Here is an 18,663-nt window from a genome sequence, read left to right as displayed (position 1 = left end):
TTTTCTTGCCACATGTAATAATACCTAAATGCCAACAAGAGTAATATCTTAATCCTACCCTAAAGACTTAGATCAACTATGTCATAGATTCTTCTTAATATCCATCTGGGTATATTATATATGAATGCTTTTTTTTTTTTAAAGAAAATTGTTTGTTGAGTCTTTTGAGATGTTTTATTTTCTTTCTGGTTCCACGAAGATTATTTTACTCTAGCGCAGCTCGCCTTGGTAATCAGACACCGGCTTCACTTTTTGGAGAGAGGATCTAAGTTCTGTTTCGTCAAGGATGTGCCTAGGAATGACCATTTTTGATCTTATCGTTGACATGAGAATTAAAAGGTAAACACATGGATGCAATTACCAAACTAGGTTCTGATGCAAAAATAAATCAACCCGGCCTAGCCTTTCTTTCTTCTTAAAGATGTAGTAGGTTTGGTTAAGCAAGAAGGATGTTGTTGAAGCGCAGGGCTATGGAGGAAGAGGAGAAATTCTGTGGTGGGATTATTGTTGTTGTTGGTTTCGGAGGGGGTTGGTTTTTTGACCTTCAAATATAAATTTACCATCAAAAAAAAAAAAAAAAAAGGAGCAAAGGTGTTGGTCCTAGAGGCAGTGGAAAGAGTTGCTTTTTTTTTTTTTTTTTCACAATAAGAATATGTATCAGGTATGGGATTTTCTCATGTGCCACATTTAATTCTTCATGTTCCATACACATTACTTCATTTTGTGGCATCATACCCGTTTCCCAGATGAGGAAGCTACCACATTTGTTGAAATTACTCGTGAAGACCCTGTAGATAGATAATAAGTGGCCAGTGGAAATTCAGATCCAAGCAGCCTGCTCCCAGAGACCTTATCTCTTACCACTATATGGAAGGGCTTCCCCATCACGAGGGAACCTACTGAATGAAGCCCGTGCTTTGGTGTTGTCAGTTGGTGGTCCAGGATCTACGTCAGAGCAATAGGCTGGTCTCTCCTAAGAGGCCTGGCCCCAGAAGCTCTGCCTGTGTTCCTCCCCTTGTTCACTCCGCTTTCCCCATTGGTCTTGGGGCAGGCGTGGCCCTGATGCTCTAGCATTTCTATGGCCCCTGCCTTAGTTGGAGCGTGTTATACTTCAGGCTGTAGCAGCTTCTTTGCCCTGGAGGTCATGCCTGATTCAACGCTTTATTGATTAATTTCACTGCTGCATCATTTCACTCCCTACGGACTTGCGAACCTCATAGTAAATGTAAAAGTGCTAAGGTCAGTAAATAAAGGAGTGATCATGTCAAAAGCATTCTCTTTATCAGAAATTGTATATTTTATGCTTACCCTTGATTTTGGAGAGATCTGTCTAAGTCATCATTACATATTAAGGCTGATTTTTTTTTTCTTAATTAGAAATTTGGATTCCGGTTATGCCATGTTCTAGATGCATGATTTTAGGCAAATTATTTGACTTTTCTAAACATTAAATTCACCATCTATGAAAATGATATAATAAGAACTGCATGGAGTTTCTGTGATGGTTAAGAGAGGAAGATAGTATATAACTTCTTAATAACCCCTGGTACAAGATAGGTGGTAGGGTCAATATTATCTCCCTTCAGACAACCTTCAAATATATTTAGAAAGAACATAGACGAGAGAAGACAAAATTTGGATCTAGGTTTACATTCTCAGTGATTGTGTTTTATTTTTACATACAGGGTAAAACACTAAGACTGCTGACAAGAGTAATATTTCGCGTTTGAGCTGAGCATTCCACCAAACGATTTATTTCATGAATTGAAAAGGACCTCTCCTTTCAATGTGGAAAGACATTATGGGATAAGGAGGAACAGGGCATCATTCACATGATTCTGGAATTTGTATTTGAGCTAAAAAATTCCAATGAAGAGTTTTGACCTTGGTCTTCATTCTTTGTTATGGCTGAATAATATTCCATAGCTTACATACACCACGTCTTCTTTATCCATTCATCTATCAATGGACATTTGGGCTGCTTCCATAATTTGACTATTGTAGCTAAAACTACTATAAACATAGGAGTGCATGGATCCCCTTGAAAAATTTGAGTTTTAAAAAACTGCAATAATGTCACTCATAAATATTTAATTATCTTTACTTTCGATGAGGCGTGGTATGGTTAAAACTAACATTTTTTTCCTCAATGAATATTGATTGGTATGAATGAGAACAAGATGTCTCCGTAAATGATAATTTTACATTTAAAATGACAGTGATATATTTGTACTATGTTTAGTAATGGATAACGGTTACAAATAGTGATCTATTTAGTTTTTAAATAAAATATAGAAGGAGTTAAAATGAGAAGTGACAACACTTACTTAATATTCTATGTGTTTCTAAAAGATACACCAGAAACTATGATGCTTTTAGTTTTCTGTTTTCAAGCAGCTAAGATGTACATGCCTAAACAGAGGGACTGCACATCCCCATGAATTAAAAATTACTTCGTTCCCACAACAACAAAAAATGCAAGAGCTTAGAGGTATATGAAAATATGTTGGAAGAAACTCAGAATTTTAACACTAGAGGACATAATGGTTCTGTTTTCAAAGACAAAAATCAACTCTCTGACTTCAGCATGAGAACCAATTTAATGTAAAAAGTAAACTTTGGGGCGCCTGGGGGGCTCAGTGGTTGAGCATATGCCTTTGACCCAGGGTGTGATCCTGGAGTTCAGGGATCAAGTCCCACATCGGCCTCCCTGTATGGAGCCTGCTTCTCCCTCTGCCTGTGTCTCTACCTCTCTCTGTGTCTCATGAATAAATAAATAAAATCTTAAAAAAAAAAAGCCAAACTTTGATTAATTATGTACTGCCAAGAGCTGGTGTGACCAAACTCTTACTTGTCAACTTTATTTTGTATTTATTACGTATGTATGTGTATATTCATAAGCACCTATCTATACACGCACCTATGCATTTGTATGTTCGTGTCTGTCTATATGTATACGTATACGGGCGTGTGTAAGCAGGGCCACTGTTTTGGTCTATACATTCATACCATCCAAGGTAAACAGTGATCCTTGCTAATAACAAGCATCAACAGAAAGTGATTTAAAAGGGGGGCTAATATGAGAAAAGCTTGAGCTTATAGCAAAATATTAACAACACGACTCTTTGGTTGCACCGTGGAAACGTGTGGCTTTGTTTCCATGCAGACTGTACTGAGAAATTCCATCTGGTCAGCAGTGCTCATGTGTATGCTTTGGAAGTTTTGTTCGAGTTTCATAAATCTTGTCATATATCAGGTTATTCTCAATACTGCCAAAGTAAATAATCTGCAGCCAGAAGACTGAAAGATCATTTGTGCCCTAATTGCAGAACAACATTCTCTCTCAGCCAATGCTACGGCTCTCCTTTCATTAATCAGGCCTTGGGTGACTAACATCTATTGATGTTTGAAGGAGTTTTCTGTGAACAAGTTTCAGAATATAAACCAGTCTGGAATTAGGATATGTAATTGTTTGAGTGACAGTCAAAATAACCCTCGTGCAGCTTTTTCTTTTTAATAATCGCAATATTGAGAAACAAGAGAAACCCAAGAACCGTCGGAGAGGAATGTCAATCTTGGGAACTTGGAAACACGCATAAGTCCTCTTATCCTGGCTTAACCGTGACTCAGTTTCATGCTCTAGTTTGTAATGTCCTTCTGCGTACCATTTTCAGTTATTAATCTGTTGTGCTGCTCTGTCTTGACACTAAACTACTCAAAATTAACAAAACTTTACTCAGAATCTGGAAACACAGATTCTTTTATGTTTTTGTGTGAAAGCCGCTTTTATCTAGACATTTCCTTTACAAGCCCGTAAAAGTAAGATAGAATTATGACCTCCTGGTGGACTGCTTTAGGGCTCTTATGTCTTCTGTGACTCTTGAAGGGCCTCCAACAACACACTGGCTTGCTATTCAACATGTCCTCCTTGTACCTGGGATGTGATTCTTGTTACCTACAATCCTAGCAGGGCCCTTGCTTTGGATCCTTTGCCAGCTTCTTTCTCATTTCCCTCATCTAGGGAATGTGTTCCTCTATTACTACTTCCAATTTCTTGAATTCCTAAGAAGAGCTTGCTCATTCCACATGACCTGTCTTACCTTGTTTAAGCAAAATTCACTTACATAATAAGATGCTAAGAGTAAAGAAGCCTGTTATAAAGGGTGGACCTACTCTTGGCAAAAAAACATACCTGAGATTCTCTACATATTCATTCACTCGTTCATTCATTCATTCAACAAATACGTATTGGGTGACCACTATGCTCCAGCACTGATACAATGATGACTAAGATGGAAGCCCCATTCTCCTAGAACTTGTATTCTAGTGGGGAATGACAGATGGTAAACAAATATGCAAATAATATAGTTTCTTATATTGTCATATACCTTGAAGAAAATAAGAGAGTGTGACCATTGAGAAAAATGGTTTGGGGAGAAGCAGTTTGATATCAAGACAACTCTGAGAATGCCACATTTGAGCTGAATGAGAAGAGAGAGCTGGCTGTATGAGTGTATAGGGACATTGTAGTCAGAGGGAACAGCAACTGCAAAGACCTGGAGTCAGGAAAAGAGTGTTAGAGAAAACTGTATACAAGCCACTGTGGCATTTGCCCCATGAGGATACATTCTCTAGATGGCAACTTGGGCATTTTCGTTCATCGAGACTTTTGATGGGGAGACTGTGGGAATACCTGCGTTTTGAAGGAAACACCCAGACTTTTTGACCACTAACTCTGTTTCTCAGAGTGTCTGTGGTCCAGCTGAGCCAGGTACTTGGATATTGGATTCCTCTGATTACTTCCTTGCATCTCATACAGTAACTGATCATCAAGAAAGCTAAAATCAAAACTGAGCATCTCTGAGGTATAACCTATGAGTCAGAAGTAAATGCTTGTCTTTCTCATGTAGTAAATGACCAACAGTTGGTGAAAAGAAAGGGAGCAGGTGTCCTGGTAGCAGTTTTTCTTCCAGTCCTTTTTTCCAGTCCATTCCATCTTATCTCTTCCCTCAACTCCCTGACTTCTAATAATTTGGGGGGTTTTGGCCTTAATTCGGTATCTTCTTTCCAATTAAATGCTGTTCTTCAGACACATTCTAATGTGTTCAGGTCACTTTTCTGGCTGCTCTGGCTGCTTAAAGGAATAAATAATTCTGATAAATGGAGGTCAGCTTTGAAAAGATTAAGTAAATAAGGATATTACTTACTTCTATAAGATGATTAAATTAATGAAATTATAAGGTTATTTTTTCAGGGGTCTTAGACATTTTTACCTTTGATCCCTAATTTGGGAACATGGGGACTACTCCTGTGGACCCAATCTTTAAAAATGACAACGAATTGTGATTTTTAAAATCAGCATTGCCTTATTTATCCATTTACTAGGGACTCCAGCGCTTCGACCTCTGGGTTGCTTAGAGATATGAACACATTGTGGTCTTCACTTCCATGGCCCCTACAGTGTATAGGGGATAGACACAGAAAGCAACTCCACAATAGTATAAAGAGCCATGTATGAAGTCTTAGGCCAGTCAGAAGTCAAGGCATTAACCTCGGAGAGACCACAAGCCAGGTTTGAGAACATAAGTCAGAGAATTGCTGGTGTGCAGGTGTCTTGACTCTAACCTCTTGAACATTTCCAGTTCTGGCTCACTGCCAGATTCATTCTAACCTTGCAAGTTTCTGGGAAGACGATGTTCTTTGGTATTTACCTTAAATCAGTTGCATAATTGTCACCCCAACTTTTCTGAACCACTGACTGAGCTATGACTGTAGTTCCTCAATTATTATTTTCAACACAACTGGTAACAATACTTTATAATTCCACAGTCCTTCAACATGAAGCCTGGAAAATTGACATTGCAAGTTTGATTATCTTTGCTTTCTTGACTAAACAGTCAAGGACAAGCGAGGAAAGAATCCTCAAGATTTAGTTGAGGTTTATGATGGGCAACTGAAACATGGATGCTGGAAAATTAAAAAAAGCAATTATAGACAAGGTTTCTATAGGCTCAATGTGGAAAAGAAGCTGGGAATTCATTTAAATCCTTCTCATTCAATACTTGTTTTCACCTGAGGGGTTCATTTGAGGAATGAGAGAAGGTTTCATCTGATTAGTGCAGACCTTGTTCATTGTCTCTAAATATCACAGTGTTAATAATTTTGAACCAAGAAAATAGGAAGATAATGATATCAATGCATCTAGGGCTTGTAATTTTGCCAGCCCCCACCCCCGACATACACATACACACAGAGCAGCCGAAGAAAAAGTCATTTTCAAGGCTTTTTACTAAAACACTGTATTATGTTCAACATGTTAGTAGCTAGTATAAGTTGTGAATAACAAAACTTGTCTTTGTCTGTAGATGTAGCCATAGAAAGTAAACAACATCACAGAACATTTGCGGAAAAATAGTCGGCTAGAAAAATGTGTTTCTAGGGCATGTCTTTTCATCCAAGAATTCTACTTATGAGAATGTATCCCTTGGCAGGGGAGGTGGAAGTATGTGGGATAGATTTAGCCATAAGAATGTTTATGGAAGCACTATTAGTAATAGGAAAAAATGAAAATCTAAATGTCTAATAAAGGAGGATCAGTTAATAAATTTCCACATAATGGAAAACTATGTGGAAATCATAGTAATTTATTATGGAAAGATATTCATGGTATATTTTAAAGGGAAAATAAATATTGGAAAATAGGATGTATAGATTGAATCATATGAAGGTGTTTTGTAGGTAAAAAGTGGTTGAAAATCAGTAATTTACTGATAAGCTAAACTATGATATCATATTTATAAACAATAAAAGTAAAATGACTGTTGAATATATGCAGTGGGTGCAGATAAAGACTGAAAATATATTTGCCAAGGTTTACAATAGTTGTCTTCAAGATAATAGGCTTAAGAGGTTTATTATAGTTATTATTATAATTATTATTCTAATTTTTACTCCTCCATATTTTCACTTTTTCTTTTAAAAGAATCGCTTTTCATAATGAGGAAAAACAATGAAATATACTTCATTTTGAAAAAACAACAAAAAAGAATGAATTGGACACCATAAATTTGTATTCATTTCATTCTTTCATTCAAAAGCAGATTATTGCTTCTGCCATTATCCTGTACTCAGACTTGATTTCTCTTTTTTTGACTATAGTAAACGAACACATCCTTCATCCTAGAGTATGTATTCTAAAACATAGCCAGCAAAATGTGAGCAAAGAAGAAAAAAATACTTGATATAACGTCTAATTGGCACCTCCAATTAACCAAAATGTTCTCTTCCTTAAGCAATATCAAGAATTTGGCTAACACCTACACACACACACTTACATATCTGGTCGAGTTCATGTTTTGAGTCATTTTTAAATAGTTGCTAGTTGGTATAGTGCACAGCAGTGCTGAATATCTGCTGGGAACAACCTTGAGGACAAACAATCTATTTATATTCCAAATTAGTGCACAACTGAGATGTGCCCACGTGAGATGGAGCCCACGTGAGATGGAGCCCTCTGCCCTCATATTCTTTCCTTCCACCTAGTTCTATGACTTGACTGCTTTGGGGCTTGAACATTTCAGCAGAAGCTCATTCCAGCCCCATTCACACCCTTTGTGGATGCAAAAACCCAGACTTCAATTCACCCAAGACTTTTAATACCTATTCTCACCTCCCTAAGGCCATTTGCTCTCTTAGAATACTATAGATATAATACACATTTAGCCCAATATTTTATGGTCTTTATACCAACTGTTACTATCATTGGTGAGTGATAATGAAAATCACAGTTAGGGCTTTGAGAAAATGCAGGATCTTCAATCAGCAAAGAAAAAATGAGATTCTCTTCACTTGACTCTTATTCGTAACAAAATAGTAGATTCATAATAAAGAATTTTTTTCTGAAACAAAACGTGAACCAAAATATTTTTTCCTGTAGACTCTATGGCAGTTATCTTTCAACTACATGAGCTGATTGTTTGGCACCATAAAAATTAATTAGCAGAACTCAATTATTTCACTAATTTCCACAAGAAACCCCTTTCCATCTAGCATTTCATAATTTGAGTCCTCTTTATTGAAGATGTATTCACATTGTGCCGGTGTGCCTACTTGTTTTCCCCACATTCCCACCTGATATCTCTGGTTTTCTGCTTGCAGTGGTTTTATAAATTCTTCTTAATGTGTAATAATCACCTGTGAAGTTTGTTGAAAATGAAGATTGAGAAGCTTCATGTACTGTGATTTTGAGCCAGTAGGTTTGGGACAAGATGAAAACGTGCCTTTTGATCAGATACCTCAGAGATTTTGATGCACTGTCATACTGGGAAAAGAATGCTTCTAGTCCTTCTTTTACCAAATGGCCCAATGAGATTTTTTTCTCCATCTTTTACCCTTTTCTTCCAAGGGCCCAATCTTTCTGGATATATACCAGATATCCTTCCCCACCCCCAATATTAAATTCTTCACCATTTTATTATGGACAACAATTTTATGATTATCTTTACTGATTTGACAGTTTCTTTGGGAACTTAGCTGCTTTTTCCCAGAGAATGTTTAAACTTCTTATGTGAAGTTAAAACCTTCACTAATCAAAAAATTAAGTTATTCTAATTCAATGAGTCATTAATGTTTTGATATTTTTTTTTAACTTCAAAGGCTAATTTTAGTGAGGTCAACTGATACCCTTGACTACATCTAGGTCTTAGAAACCAAGGATTTATTTTCATGGCTTTCATCTATACTTTTTTGGTCAGTATTTAGTCCAAGATATAAAAAGGTAATATCAGAAAAAAAAAAGGTAATATCAGAAAACTAAACTCTCTTCTTAAGATTTTTTTAATGCATTTCAGGAAACAATAGCTGTGGCATTTTATTCCTGAAGCTACTCTTTGATGACAAATTTGGCTCTATGGGTAAAAAATGCAGAACATGGAGTCCACCTGCTTCCAGCTCACAGCCAGAGAACCCTCTGTATTGAAGTTGAGCTACAGAGTTCTCTGTTTCCCAGGCATCAGAGATCACTGGTCCAGCTGTGATATGCAGTCTCAAAACACAAAACATCTGGAGAAATGATATGAATAGTTCATCTTTCCTTATTTATGTTTGAAAGCTGAGGCAGTGTTTATGGAATGAAAAATTTGTTTAAACGAATGTCTGAACATTATGAATTCTTTGTCACACTTTATCTGGCTTCATAATTGATGTGGTGAACAAAGATCTCTCCATACATATATACATAAGCATGCAGCTGTGTAGCTATATGTCCATTTTACATGTATGTATATATGTATCTATCTCTATCTGTATGTAGAGAGATTGCTATTTTTCTGTATGTACTCAGGGATATCCCTGAACCCACTAAGGCCATTGTGTTTATTTTTTCAAGATTTAAGAGTAGACTGGAAGAATGGGATAGAAGTATAACATGAAGTAATATTTATCACAAAACCATGGCTATTAAGAAGCTTGCATTCTTTGGTAGAATGTACAATTTGAAATTAAAGTCCTATAACTCAATAATCTTCTTACAAGAAGAATGTTCGCATAAATCTATTACCCAAAATATTTTTGAAAGGCAATTCACCATTTTAAAGTCATAATTGCAAGGAAAAATCTGTGCAGAGCAGTTTGGGTTAAATATGAATGAAAATATAAAGAACTATTATCATGTTACTGGGAAATTTGGGGCAGACAGCTTTGACCTGATTATTTTCTTGACCTTTCTCAATCTGATTTATCAAAGACAACTAAAAGTTCCTTGCAAACTATATTCCTAGCCTCTGAATTAATCACAATGACTTGTTTAGAAAAATATTCTGCAATCTCAACTGTATCCTGACCAAAATTTGACATATTAGGGGTCTCATAGCTTCGGTGGTTTGGGTTCTCAGTGGTCTTTGATGCACTTTTCCAACGTGCAACATTTGGATAGTGGAGAGTTTATAATTGACTAGCCATTGACTGACTTGGAGCCAGTGAAATGCCTATTGTTATGGTGCAAGAGTTGTCTATAATCTAAATTGAGCTAAATTCTTAGCTCTCAAAGCCATTAAGCAGTATCAAAAGATTATTTTTTGAGCCTCATCAAATTTATTTATATATCTTTTCACCTGATTTAAAACATAATTGAAATAGTTGTAAGATAAAAGTCTGATTTTGATTTACTAAAAAACAAAACAAAACCAACACCTAAAATAACCACTCCTAAGTTTCCATAGGTATTTACTTCTGTATCTCATGTGACATGGGTAGTTCCAATAATCAATTCCTTTTGTGACTTCTATTTGTGTATCCTTGTTCTCCTGTTAAACTCTAAATTAACATATTTGTGTGTATCTCTATATACGCATGTGTGTGCACATTTGTGTGAATTTACAAATGATTACTTGAGTGAATGTTAATTTATATCAATTGAACTGAAATAACATTTGGAAAATCCCATTTTGTTTCTCCATTTAAAGTTTTATTTTTAGTAATAATTACTGAATATGTTTGTGCATTAATTTATTTCACATTTGTGTATTTTATTTTGTCTCAATGATCTTTGTTACCTTAAGGCCTAGAAAAATATTGGAGGCATTCAACATTTTTATGTTATATAAGTAAAGTGATTAGTAGGGAAAATGACAGCTACACCTTATAACATTATTTGCATCTTATAAGTCTTTAGTTTTGCTCTAGGAAATTCAAATTAGGGAAACAATTCGATTTTCATTTACTGGTGGCTCTATTAATACCTAGAAATAGCAAAAGTTTGCCTTGACAGCTAAAGTGCAAGCACTTTTACAAATGTTTTACCTGTATATATTTTTAGGCATTTAAGTAGCTTTTAACATTGTTAAGATACACAATGTTTATATTTATATCCATATCCTAGTTAATTATGATTTTTTGAATTATCCCTTAAAAATCTACACAAAGAGGGACCAAGTCTTCCATCATTTTGTAACTCTCACATTGCTTCATATAATGCCTTATACACAGATGTTATTTAAGTACTGTCTGTTGAATTGCTCCAGCCATGGTTAGTCAGTGGTCTTAGAGAATATACCAAGAATTAAGGAGACAGTAAGATATATATTACAAAGATAAAAAATTAATTGAATAGTAGAAATTTTGCTTCGAGCAATGGTAGACTGGTTCATTTTAGACCAAAATTCCTTACAGCAATAGAAATAGGGGAAACCTATTTTAAAAAATCTAATTGAAGGGATCAGAGATATCAAGACAGGATTGATTTGCTAACACCCAGGAAAGAATCAATCCCTGAGTTTGCTTATAGCTGGGAAGGAACCCTAATTTAAGACTCCTATTTCTGAACATGATGGAGTAACAGAAACTAAATTACTTATCCACCTTAAACAATCAAAATATGAGAAATATACTATACAATGATTTTCAAGATACCGGATACCAGGCAAAAAGGTCAATAATCCTTGAGCGATGAGAAACACACAAAACAAGCCCTACAATTGCCCAGATTACTGTCTTGAAAGACTTTACAGGCTGTAGTACAGGAATGAGAAACTGAGGCAGAACCTTGTGGACTCCCCAAGGTAAGGAGCTGAGAGTGTAGAGAGACCAAGCCAGCTAGGGTTCAGAGAAGAATGTGAGAGAGAAGAAATCTGCAAAGTGAGAAAAACATAAATAAATGAAAACACATCCCAAGTTCATGGGTTGGAAGACTTAATATCATTAAGATGTTAATAGTACCTAAATTGATCTACAAATTCAGTGCAATCCCTATCAAAATCCCAATGATGTGTTCTGCAGCAAAGTGTCCTGAATAGCTAACATGATCTTAAAAAAGAGAAAAGCTAGAGGGCTCACACTTTCTGATTTAAAACCTTTCCACAAAGCTAAAGTAATAAAAAACAGTGTGATATTGACATAAAGACAGATATATAGACCAGCAGAATAGACTAGAGAGCCCAAAGTTAAATGCTCATAAACGTATTAAAATGATTTTTGACAAGGGTGCTGAGATCTTGCAAGAGAGAAAAGACAGTCTTTTCAACAAATGATGCTAAACAGATATCCACATGCAAAAGAATTAAGATGGACCCTTACCTAATGCCACATACAAAAATTAACTCAAAGTGGATCAAAGATCTAAATGTAAGACCTTAAAAAATAAAACTCTTAGAAAAGAAAGCAGGGACAAAATCATGACATTGGATTTGGTGATGATTTCTTAGATATGACATTAAAAGCACAGACAACAGAATAAAAAATAGATAAATGAGACACCTTTAAAATTTTGTGAATCAAGAGACATTACCAACAGAGTAAAATGGCAACCCATAGAGTAGGAGAAAATATTTCAGATCATGCATCTGTTCAGGCAATATCCAGATTACATGATGTAAATATATATATAAAACACTCTACATATTCTGGATATTAATATATATTATATGTTATACACATATATAATTAACTATATTATGTATAATACATTATATAACAAATAGAGCATAATAGCAACAAAAATAATATTTAATATTCAGAATACATAGAGAACCACCAAAACTCAAAAATAACAAAATAAGCAACTGGATTAAAAAATGAGAAAAGGATTTGAATAGATATTTTTTCAAAGAAGATAAACAACAGGCCAACAAACACATGAAAAGATGGTCATCGCTAATCATTAGATAAATGCAAGTCAGAATTGCAGTATGACACCACCTCACACCGTTAGGATAGCTAGTATCAAAAATAAAACAGAAGATAACCAGGGTTGATGAGGATGTGGAGAAATTGGAACCCTGTGCCCTGAAGGGAATGTAAAATGGTATAGTCCCTATGGAAAACAACATGACAGTCCTTAAAAATTCAAAAATAGAATTGTCATATGATCCAGCAATTCAGCTTCTATGTATATACCCCCCCCAAAATTGTATCCTATGTTCACAGCAGCATTAGTCACAGAAGCTTAAACATGGAAGCAATCAAGCATCTATCAATGAATAAATACGTAAGTGAAAGTGGTACATACCAAAAATAGAATGCTACTCAGCCTCAAAAAGGAAATTCTGACATAAGCTACAGCATGGAGGAAACTTGAGGACAGTATGCTAAGTTAAATAAATAAGTCACACACACAAAAGAAAACGCCCGAAATACTGCCTCCTTCCACTTATATGAGATGCTCAGAATAGTCAAAATCATAGAGATAGAAAGTAGAATGATGGTTTCCAGGGTCCAGGGAGAGGGAAGAATGGGAGTTGTTTTTTCAATGGATTTGGAGCTTTAAAGATCTTAAAATATGAGAGAGCTAGGAAGATGGACAGTGGTGATAATTGCACAACATTAGGAATGAATTTAGTAACGCTAAAGTATACATTTAATAATGATTAAGGTGATAAATGTTATGTTATTTTTATTTTACCACAATAAAAAATTAACACACATACACATACACAAGTCGATTAATATAATTCATCGTATTAATAAAAAAAGGGTAATGAAAACATATAACTCATCTCAATAGACAAAAATATCTTTTTATAAAATCCAAGGTCCGTTCTTAATAAAATCTTCAGCAAAATAAGAAGAGAAACTTAGCCTGATAAAAGAGACCTCAGAAAAACCAGTAGGAAATATCATTATGCATAATGATAAAAAGACAATGATTTTGCCCTAAGATTAGGAATAAGAGAAGGATGGCCACTACTATTCAACATTGTTCTGGGGCCTTTGTCTTGAGTCTTCATACTCTGAATAGTGTTTTCAAAAAGTGCTCATTTTTAAAATTTGGTGAATTCAGCATATCAATTTGCTCTTTACAGATTGTGATTTTTATATCATACCTAAAGATTGTTGCCTATCTGAAGGTCAATACTCTCTTTTTTTTTCTGAAGGTTTTATACTTTTAACTTTTATATTTACAAACATGCTCTATACTCCATTTTGAGTTTAATTTTGTTTATAGTGAGAGATAGGGATAAAGGTTAATTTTCTTGTAAATGTGTATCTAATTGTCCTATCATAATTTAGTTAAAAGGCTACTATTTCTCTCCTTTCTACCTTTTTTTTCAATTTAGTATGACTTTATTGTTTTCTTATTTTATTTGAGTATAGTTGACTCACAATGTTACATTAGTTTCGGATTTATATGTTAGTGATGTGACAAATTTATATGTTATGTTATATTCACCCCAAATATAGCTGCTACCTATATTAGCTACATCTCTGTCAAAATATCACTGACTGTATTCCTTATGCTCTGCTTTTGATTCCCGTGACTTACTCATTTCATAACTAGAAATGAGTATTGTATCTCCCTCTTCCTTTCACTCATTTTCCCCAACCCTTGACCCCCTCCCTTCTGGCAACCATTAGTTTGTTCTCTGTATTTATAGTTCTGATTCTATTTTTTGTTCATTATTTTTTTTTTAAGATTCCATTTATGGATGGAATCATATGGCATTTGTCTTTCACAGTCTGAGTCATTTAACTCAGTGTAATTGCCTCTAGGTACATCCAGGTTGTCTCAAATGGCACAGTCTCATCCATCTTGATGGCTGGGTAAGATTCCCTTGTATAAGATTGCACACACCACGTTTTCCCTAACCAGTTATCTATTGATGGACACTTAGGTCACGTCCATGTCTTGACTATTGTAAATACTGCTGCGGTAAACACGGGGGTGCATGGGTCTTTTCAAGGTAGCCTTTTTGTCTCCTCTGGGTAAAAACCTAATAGTGGAATTATTGATCATATAGTTTTTCCTTTTTTAATATTTTGAGGAAACTCCATACTTTTTTTTTCCACAGGGGCTGAACTAGCTTGAATTTCCACCAGTAATGCACAAGAGTTCTTTTCTCTCATGTCCTCACCAACATGTGTTGCTTCTTGTCTTCTTGATTTTAGCTATTCTAAGAAGTACAAGGTGATATTGTGATTTTGATTTGTGTGTCCCTGATGTTTAGTAACATTTATCATCTATTTATGTGTCTGTTGGCCATCTGTATGTTTTCTTTGGAAAAAAAAATCTATTCAAATCTTCTGCCCGTTTTTTAATTGGATTGTCTGGGTTTTTTGATGTTGAATTATTAGAATTCTTTATATAGTTTATATACTCACCCCTTACCAGATATGTCATTTGCAGATATCTTCTCCCATTCAGTAGGTTGCCTTTTGTTTTCTTGACTGTTTCCTTTTCTGTGCACAATCTTTTTATTTTTATGTAGTCCCAATAGTTATTTTTGCTTTTGTTTCTTTTGCCATAGGAAACATATCCAGAAAAATATTACTATGCCCAATACCAGAGAAATTATTGCCTGTGTTCTCTTCTGTTATTTTTATGGTTTTAGATCTCACACGTGGGTCTTTAGTCCATTTTGAGTTTACTTTTGTGTATGGTGTTAGGAAGTAGTCCAGTTTCATTCTTTTACATGTAGTTGTACAGTTTTCCCAACACCATTTATTGAAGGCACTGTCTTTTCTCATTAAATATTCTTGCCTCCTTTGTCATAGATTAATTGACCATATAAATATAGGTTTATTTCTGGGGTCTTTATTCTGTTCTATTGATCTATGCATCTATTTTTGTGCAAGTTCCATACTGTTTTGGTTCCTATGGCTTTGTAGTCTATCATAAAATCTGGAATTATGATACCTGCACCTTTGTTCTTCCTCAGGTTTACTTTGGATATTTGGAGTCTACACAAATTACAGTATTATTTTTTCTAGTTTTGTGAAAAATGCTCTTGGTATTTTGATAGGGATTTCATTGAATCTGTAGATTGCTTTGGATAATATTGATATTTTGACAATATTATTTCTTCCAAATCTATGAGCATAGAATATCTTTCCATTTGTTTGTGTCATCCTCAATTTCTTTCATCAGTTTTTTATAGTTTTCCAAGTACAGATCTTTCGCCTTTTTGGTTAGGTTAATACTAGGTATTTTATTATTTTTGGTGTAATTGTATATGGTATTGCCTTTAAAGTTTCTCCTTCTGTGACTTTGTTGTTAATATATAGAATCACTATACTGAATTAATTTATTACTTCTAGTGGGTGCATTCTTTAGGATCTTCTGTGTATGGTATTTTATTTTCTGTATAAAAATTTTAGCCTTTGTTCTGTTGATGGTATTGTATGACATTAATTGATTTGTGAATATCGAACTATCCTTGCATCCTGGGAGTAAATTTCACCTGATTGTGGTGAATGATCTTTTAAATCTATTGTTGTATGTGGTTTGCTAATATTTTGTTGAGGATTTTTGCATTTATGTTCATCAGAGATATTGGCCCTATAGCTTGTGTGTGTGTGTGTGTGTGTGTGTGTGTGTGTGTGTGTGTTGTCTTTGGTTTTGGTATTAGGGAAATGCTGGCCTTGTAGAAGCTTTCCTTCCTCTTCTATTTCTTTGAGTAGTTAGAGGAGAATAGGTATTAACTCTTCTTTAAATGTCTGGTAGAACTCATCTGTGAAGCTATCTGGTCCTGAACTTGTATTTTCTGGTAGTTTTTGGATTACCAATCCAATTTCATTACTTGTAATCAGTCCAGATTTTCTGTCTTCCTGGTTCAGTCTCAGAAGATTGTATGTTTTTAGGAATTTCTCTGTTTCTTCTAGGTTGTAATATGGCTTTGTTTCTGAGTACTATTCTATAGGTAATCTCAATTGACTAACACTACACACCTATTAGAACTGCAAAAAAGCAAAGGAAAACATGAAATGCCAAGAGCTGATAAGGATGTAAAACCATAAGAATTTTATAAGTAGCTTGTGGGAGTATAATATGTATAGGAGAAATGTACATTATGCATAAATGCACAGTATAAAATGTACTATGAAAAAATTTGGCAATTTTTTATGAAGTTAAATATAGATTTATAATGTTACCCATAGTTTTTGCTTGTAGTTGATCATCTAGGAGAAAAAAATAGCTTATGATCACAAAAAAATACCTGAATATTAGTGGTTGCTGTAATTGCTAAGCATTGGAAACAATTCAGATGCCTCTCAAGTGGTAAATGTATAAAGACACTGTGGTGTATCCATGCAGTTGAATACTATTTAGCAAGAAAATGGAACAAAATATTGATTCATACAAGAGTGGAGGATTCTTTAATCAGTGAAGAAGTGAAAACAAAAAATTTACAAATTATATAATGTTATTGGTATGGCATTCTGGAAAAGGCAAAATTTATTAAATTATAGGGCAGTGATTTCTATGAGTTGGGTGTTTAAGAACAAGTTGGTTACAAAGGAGTAGTTGGGGGAAAATTGGGAGTGATAGAGCTGTTCTATATTACAATGGTATTGAATAAAACTTTATGCATTTATCAAATGTGTAAAACCATCACAGTTTTCTAAATAACTACATCATTTTATATTCCCACCAGCAGTATATAAGAAGTTTCTGATTTCCTGATATCCTCATGATGCTTATTATTGGATTATAGCCATCCTAGTGAGTATGAATTGGTATTTCATTGTGGTTTTGATTTGCATTTTCTTGATGATTAATGCTGTTGGAAATATTTTTATGTGTTTATTGTCATTTGTACCTACGAAAGGTTTGTGTTCTTGAGTGACTAACAAATCTTATTGTCTTTCCTATAAATATACTTTACTATCATAATATTAAAGACCTTGTAAGAAAAAAACTGAATTATCATTCTGATCACCATACTCTTCCAAAAAATTACTAGACAAGATTTCAAGATTAAAGGCTAATTTAGGGGAAACTGTTTATAAAAGCATCCAATCACATCAAGAAATGGAGAAAGCCTTTAAATGAGAGCAGAAGGAATGAAGAAAATAATACCATTAGCATTCAGAACTTTATATTAAGACACAAACTATAATGTTTCAATAATAGGGAAGGGATTTAAATGATCAAAGACACATTTTCAAATGCTAATCATTATTCCTTGAAATAATATTTATTAGTTTATCAGTATATATGGAGTAGCTAGGATCTCAATTTTTGTTGAAATTTTAATAGATTATTACACAAAGGTTAACAGAAGTGTGCTTCATGTTGGTTATTAAGAGTTTATTTGCATATTGTACACTTTCTAATAATGCCTCCTATTGACAGTAGAAATTTTTCTCAAAGCAACATTTAGAAACTTTATCTTCAGCTTTTAATAGACAGAAAAAATCAATAAGCCACTCAAGTCATTTAATATTCTCAGTCCTCCCAATTCAGACCAAATGATGAAAGGAAAATCAGATAACACTGAAAAAAAGTTATTATCAAATTCTTATTTCCCCTGTGTAAATAGAAAGTTCAAGTCACCTAGAGAGACGATTCTAGTATAGACAGATTCTAATGTGTTCAGGTCACTTTTCAGCTGCTTAAAGGAATAAATAATTCTGATAAATGGAGGTCAGCTTTAAAAAGATTAAGTAAACAATGATATAAAGCATATACTGAGGTGTCCAGTGGGATCAATTTTTTTTTTTTTTTTGAAAAAAGGAAAAGCAGGTAGAAGGTTGTTTAAGGTTAATAGTAAAGCAGTAAAATGTTTTCTGGAATCACCATGACAAATACTTTATCACTATTTGTGATTAGAATGAGTGTATCCTAAAAAGCTGTACAATGCCTTACAGGTATCTTTGAGTTGGAAACTTTCATGCTTCTGGGTATATCTTGCAAGCATGTGTTAGGACCAGGGTCCTCTCAGCTGCCTCCAA

The 18,663-nt window shown here is 34.4% G+C and overlaps 1 long non-coding RNA gene across 3 annotated transcripts in view; it reads left to right on the top strand.

Moving 5' to 3' along the window:
• LOC144324308 (uncharacterized) overlaps positions 1-17,437 on the top strand; it is a 253,334-nt gene extending 235,897 nt beyond the window's left edge. For 2 of the 3 annotated variants that reach the window (XR_013389839.1, XR_013389843.1), the window contains one exon: positions 17,364-17,431. This is a non-coding gene — a long non-coding RNA (uncharacterized LOC144324308). Of the gene's footprint in view, positions 1-17,363 lie in introns of all 3 variants that reach the window. The other variant, XR_013389841.1, reaches the window with a different exon arrangement.
• The last annotated feature ends 1,226 nt before the right edge of the window (positions 17,438-18,663 follow it).

This window comes from Canis aureus, chromosome 11, assembly GCF_053574225.1.
Source record: "Canis aureus isolate CA01 chromosome 11, VMU_Caureus_v.1.0, whole genome shotgun sequence".
Taxonomy (NCBI): Eukaryota; Metazoa; Chordata; class Mammalia; order Carnivora; family Canidae; genus Canis; species Canis aureus.
The sequence above is the reverse complement of the archived record's forward strand: the minus strand, read 5'-3'. Positions and strand labels throughout refer to the sequence as shown.